Source organism: Lactuca sativa, chromosome 5 (genome assembly GCF_002870075.4).
Source record: "Lactuca sativa cultivar Salinas chromosome 5, Lsat_Salinas_v11, whole genome shotgun sequence".
Classification (NCBI taxonomy): Eukaryota; Viridiplantae; Streptophyta; class Magnoliopsida; order Asterales; family Asteraceae; genus Lactuca; species Lactuca sativa.
In genome coordinates, this window is record NC_056627.2 from 51,589,990 (window position 1) to 51,596,931 (window position 6,942).

The 6,942-nt window shown below is 30.4% G+C and overlaps 1 long non-coding RNA gene across 1 annotated transcript; it reads right to left on the bottom strand.

The window, feature by feature from the left end:
• Positions 1-5,329: 5,329 nt before the first annotated feature.
• Positions 5,330-6,589, bottom strand: LOC122197994 (uncharacterized). Its single transcript, XR_006191791.2, has 2 exons — positions 6,426-6,589; positions 5,330-5,672 (listed from the first exon to the last, which is right to left on the bottom strand). It is a non-coding gene; the product is annotated as an uncharacterized LOC122197994 (long non-coding RNA).
• Between the last annotated feature and the right edge of the window lie 353 nt (positions 6,590-6,942).

A 6,942-nucleotide genomic window follows, 5' to 3' on the forward strand; every position in this document is an offset into this window, starting at 1 on the left:
ATAGTCCAATTTTGTATCCGGATTGGGCCTGTCCATCCGTTATTTTAATATTAGGGTTTAGTATTTATAGATGCTTGCATGCATCTTTGTACGTAAGATCTTGGAGTCGATCATTCATAGAAAATATCTTTTATCGATTGTAACCCTAGAAAGCCTCTACAGCGGAAGTTCTTTATCAAGCTCTGCTGAGGCGTGAATCTATTGAATCATTCAGCATATTTTGATTCATTCTCTTGTTTGATATTTCTGTTTGCATTTTTGTGATCAACCTGTTTAAGATCTAATCGATCAAAGAGTTTTTTCCAACTCATCATCGATCTTGAATTTGAGTGGACCAAGATCACGATCATGATCGGTTGAAGTCAAAATCAACCACGAATTCGATTGTCTAGTCCAAAAGAAAACTTGAAATCGAAGGCAACAATCCAAAATTAAAGTTAAGATCGAAGGTAGAAGTGACAAAATTGAAGTTAAACTCGAAGGTAAAAGTGAAAAAAAAAGATGTTGAATGTAAAACGCACGGTTCAAACTCTAGAAATTAGGTTTTGATTTTCAACCCTCCGCTTTTTTTCAATTCTCGAAGGCGTTCACAACTCAATTCCCCTGTTTTCCCCATAAATAATAGAGAAATAAAATGATGGAAATGGAATTGAAATATTTTGTCTATTCTCTACATATTAATACAAAACAAACAAGGGAAATGGAAAAAATTCCATTTCTTTCATCTTATTTCCATGTACCAAACACCTCCTAATTTCCTTATGATTAGGTACATACCTTGCTAGTTGAATGACTTCTTGATCGGTGCCAAGGGGTAACAATCCACTATCTAAGTCTGTCTCTAGGAGCATAAACTGGTAAAACATTATACCTCCATCATTGTATCCTAAAACTACCATTATATCATCTAACTCGTAGACTGAAAACAAATCCATGTCCACAAAATCAAAGTGATCCATAAGCTCATCTATATACGACCTTCCAAATACCGTATTTATGAACGAACCCCCATGATTTATCTTGAATGTGCAAAAGCTTGAAATAGAACCTAAGGTGAAAATTCAAGAACAAAATGTTGCTGATGGAGGAAGGCAAAATTACATGTGTACAACATTTCGTCAAACCTAACATTACAAGGTTTGTGCTTACCATATTCTTTACGTAGCTCAGGTGGTTGGGTGTAGCGTGGACGTAACAACCACAATGTGAGCACCATTTTCCTCGACACACACTTGAATTAGTTGAACTATGTTGTCGGACGACGATAAGAACTCACGATTGAAGAAGAGGGGATGATCAAAAGGTTTTCTTGGGGAAAGAGATATAGTGTCAAATTCAATGTCTAAAACTAAACCCCGCCACCTTAATGGTTAAAGCTATTTAGTTAAATGTTCAGAAAAGATCATTTAGGGTAAAATGACATAAATACCCTCATGTGCAAGTCACATGGGGGCAACTTAACGTTGAAATTGACGAACATCCAACTCGCGGACCAAACGCGTGCAACTTATCGTCCATAGGTACTATTTAAAGGAAAAAAGTATCGTAGGGACTACTTTAGGAAAAAAACAAAAGCCAAAGGACCATTCGTGTAATTTGTTCTATTGTATATTAAGATAATATTTTTTTTTATCTTTCCTATTTATATAAATTTAAAAAAAAAAATTGACAATTACTTTTATAATATAAATTTTTATAGAATTATTCAAATCTATATTATACACTTAGTTAAAAAGATTAAGTAATCAAAAAATAATAAAAAGCTAATATCTATATATGTAGGTGTAATTTAAACTTTGTGAGATACAAGGGTCAAATTGATAAAACCTATAAAGAGTTAGGTCTAGAATAAAATTTATGAAATATAAAGGTCAAACCGATAAAACATGGAAATGAATTAGAAGGTTATTTTTATTTTTATTTTTTCGAAACGGAAACTAGAAAACCATATAGCAAGAAGCTATGGAAATAAGGTGCAGAAAAAACAAAACACATGCATATTTATAGCAAGGAAAAACATATGGAAATCATACGAAGGTCAAATAGCGATTTCCACCTAATTTTTTCTAAGATTGCCCGTGTATTCGCACCAGTTGTTGAACGTCTATAAATAATTACTATTAAATAAGTTATAATGAAATGAACAAAAACCGCACCGCAACTAAAATTAACCGTAAAAACCGTATAAACCCCAACCGATAAACCGCAACCGCAATAAAAACCGATGGTGAAGTTTTAATTTTCCAAAAACCACAAACTTGCGGTGCAGTGCGGTTATTAGTTTTCAAAAACCGCCAAAAAACCGCACCGCACCGCATATATTTTATATATATTTTTATTAATTATTAATATATCAAATATTAAAAATAAGATAGGTTCGTGGATGAAAGATGGATAAATACTAGCAGACAAAAGTGTTGGTTTTTTGTTATGCCTACCTTTGAAAAATAGTGAAATTAGACAATTTGAAGATATTTATTATTAATTACTATTTATTTGACATTTTTAAGATATTAGTTGTTTGTGATTTAAGTTTATTTTCTTATACCTTATGGTTTTTTATTTTTACAAATAATATGTTTGAACTTTTAAAACCGTTTTGAGCTCTAAATTGTGGTTAAAAACCACATCAAATCCATGCAGTTAATAACCACAACACAAAAAAAAAAAAAAAAAAAAAAAAAAAAAAAAAAAAAAACGCACCGCAAAAATAACCGTCTAACCGCACCGCAAAAATAACCGCACCAAACGGTTTTGAAAATGGATTAACCGCATTTGCGGTTAGTGGTGAGGTTTTAGCTAATAACCGCACCGAACCGCACCGCGCTCACCCCTAAAGTTATGTTTTATTAAATTGTTGAATTCACCTTTCAATAAATTACTTTTTAATTAGAAGGTGTTTGCATAAATTAACTTATAGTATATTAGCTTATTAGCGGTGACAGAAAGTAGGGTAAGTAAAATCGCACCGCAACTAAAATTAACCGCAAAAATCACATAAACCGCAACCACAATAAAAACCGATGGTGAGGTAGTCTGTTTTTCAAAAACCGCAAATTTCTGGTGCGGTGCGGTGCGGTTATTAGCTTTCAAAAACCGCAAGAAAACTGCACCACACCGTATATATTATATATAATTTTTTTATTAATTATTAATATATTAAATATTAAAAATAAGACAAGTTTCATGGATGAAAGATGGATCAAATACTAGAAGACAAAAATGTTGGTTTTTTGTTATGTTTAACTTTGAAAAATGGTGAAATTAGATAATTTTAAAATATTTATTGTTAATTGCTATTGATTTGATGTTTGTAAGATATTAGTTGTTTGTGATTTAAGTTAATTTTCTTATACCTTATGATTTTTTTATCATTACAAGTAATATATTTGAGCTCTTAAAACCGTTTGAGCTTTAAACTGTGATTAAAAAACAAACAAAATATCCGCACCAAATCCATGCGGTTAATGACCGCAAAAAAAAAAAAAAAAAAAAGAACTCACCGCAAAAATAACCGGACCAAATGGTTTTGGAAATGGATTAACCGCATTTTCGGTTAGTGGTGAAGTTTTGGCTAATAACCGCACCGCACTCACACCTAATATAAAACATCTTTTGCAAAGTGTTTGGATTAAAAATAAACAATAAGCTATAAGCAAAAGGAGATGTTTTTTTTAATATTAGCTTATTTAACTTATCCCCACCACAATAAATTGATTTTTAGTGTTTCCTATCCAAGCATTTACACTTATCTTATAACATTTACACTTATCTTATAACGGGAAAGATAAACAATAAGTTATAATTTTTTTTTCCAAACACTCTTTTAGATTTATACAAAAAGTTTAAATAGTAGAATATTTTTAGCGTAAAACTAAATTAAACATGCCCTACCAAGGACTAGGAGCCTATGAAAGGGTTTAAATGCAGATAGGGAGCAACGATGGCCTATAATGTTTCCTTCATTCTGTTTTTTTTCTTTTGTACTTTTATATACCTATTTTTGCAATATTTCAATTAGGCCCCTCAACTTCCAACAATATAGAAAAGGGTTTCAAATATTCCAACCATTTCTTTTTCATTTCCCAAACATTGTGAACCGAAATATTGCTCCTATTTAATGTTGCCAAATCAACATGATGGTATATATATATATATATATATATATATATATATATATATATATATATATATATATATATATATATATATATATATATATATATATATATATAACCAAAAGTGGTCCAGGAAATATATTTCTGAAGTTAATGCTCAACAATATTAAAAATAATAAATTTATATAACCTTTATTAAAGATCATATCTAACTTGAAGGTCTTTAACTATTTATCAATATATTATAAGTAATAATAATATTAACAATAATTGAAGCTAAGAAATGCATTTAATAGAAATAATTTAGTAGGTGAATAATTGCGTAGGTCTAGTTGTATTTCCATAAGAAATGACACCAATATATTATTATTTGGGATATATTTTCCCCACATTTTGTAGTCTTTGTGATTCCTCAATTACCTTGATAACTCATATCAAAATATAATCAAATAAAAATAACCAACCTTAAATTTATTTTTATAAAATAAATTTAGCTATTTTGTTATGAAGTCGATACTTACAAATATTCAGATCCCTCTTTTTAAAATTAATACAACTGAAATCATACACTAACATGTTCACCAATGAATTTTACCCTTTCAAAATAGCCGCAGGCAAGTTATCTCCAACTCATTTGTATTTTTTTCCTTATAAATGGAGTAAAAAATAGAGTAAATATTATTTCATTTCCAACCCTATTTTATTTTCTATCTCATTTTTTACCCCAAAAAATATATTCCTAGAATATTCTATTTTTATAACTTATATATATTGTCAAATACATCCCTCTACTAATTAAACTATATATTTATGATTAATTAATATAAATTAGTATATAACATGATATTATAAATATTAAATATCGTATTCAAATTATAATTAGTAGATAAAAAAACTAGAAATGTATAAAATAAAAATGAGAGAAACTAAAATTGGCAACCAAATTTCACCTCCATTTTCGGAGATATGAATATTATTCCCCCATATATAGGGGAATATTATTCATATCTCCAAAAATAGATGTGAAAATGGGGTAGAGTTGAAGAATAATGGAGAAAGAAATGAGGGAGAAATGGAGTTTGGGGGTGGATTGAAGATGCCCTTAGTAACAAAAAAGGGTTATCATTATTTATTCCTTTGAAAGTCAAGATTATATTGAGAGCTAGTAAAATGCTAAAAAACAAATTACAAGGATGCAAAAGATATGGAAATGTCTTGTAACCACTCGTTTCATTATAATTCTTTCTATCTAGTCAACTAGAGATATGAGGTTTGTGTAACATGTTCTTAGAAAAACGGGTTTACGTATTTACCATATATAGATTTTTACCCTTTGAAAACAATTTTTGAATCCTAGACTACTCGGTACGGGTACCTTAACGTCGTGGGGGAGTCTACCCCCTCCCCCCCCCACACCCACACACACGAACACACACACCTTGCTTCTCTTTACCTCCACAACGCCCTTAACAATGTCTTCATCTCTCTTTCTTCCTCTGCTTTTCTTCACCTCAACACAGTTTCGTCACCCTCTAATCTTGTCAACATCGTTTCCTTTAAGAAGCAGGTAATCTGACATCGTTATGGGTGGGTATGGGTGTGATCCGTACACAACAATCTTATGCATTCTAAAAATTTATTAATCTTTATACATTTGTATTTTTGTTTATGATACATTCGTGTTGATATATTAAGCGTCCAAAACAAACTTTGATAATCAAATCATTGAACAATTAATCGCCAAAGTATGATGGTTGAATGAATTGATTAACCTGTTAGATGACTTTTAAGTCATCTCCCATAGTTAGGAGAGTAAAAAAAATAGAAATTCGTTTATGTACACAAATGTTTCTAAGAATTGTAAATTTTTTACAATCGATGTTCTTTCTTGCACGCAGGGGGCGTAAATTCGTATCAAAATTAGCTTCAATTAATTGAACTTGTATGTAAGTGTATGTCCTACAATCAAGAATGCACCATAAACCAACCATAAAAGTTTATACACATAAGTAAATTCAAAAAGACAATTGTGAAGTTCATTGAGTCTTTGTCACCCCTAGTAGGTCGATACCAACTCTAATCCCCAGTTCAATGATGGAAATGATCAATCACCATATTGTTATGATGGGCTTTATAGATTGCATTAACTATACACTTGCGGAATTTCACTTAACATTTAAGGGCACATGCAACCTAAATGATCCATGTCTTTAACACTTTGAACGTAGCATGCCACGAACAAAAAAAATAACTAGAACCCGAATGACTTCCAAGTATAATCAAATTACAATTATTAAGGTTACATACCTTTTGATTTGTTATAGTAAAAAAAATTAATCCAACATTTCTTCAAATTCTCTTAAAAGCAAGCACCAAAAATCTCGTGTCTCTGATAGTTCACACTCAAACGCTATCAACTAAGGAAACTTGTAGAGAGGGGATGAGGGAGACAAAATTTTGGCTATGCTCTTAGCAAAAAGAGTCGCCTGAAATATGAGGCTAATAGACCCTTTTTATAGTTGATAGGAAAACCTTCGATAACCCTAATTTGAATATAATACTATTATTTCAAATTAGGCAATTATCTAACTTCCTAATTATTTTCAAGGGATATTCTAAAAATCCTAAAATTACTCTCAAGACCGTCCACCACCTTTGGGGAAGGTTCTGGAACCCTTTTGTTCAACTATTGAACAATTTCAGCTTAAGTCATTGCACTTTTAATTAATCCAATTAATCCCAAAAATAATTCTAATTAATTTATGATTAATTATGAATTAAATAATACTATTTATAATTAATATATTATTCTCATAATATATTA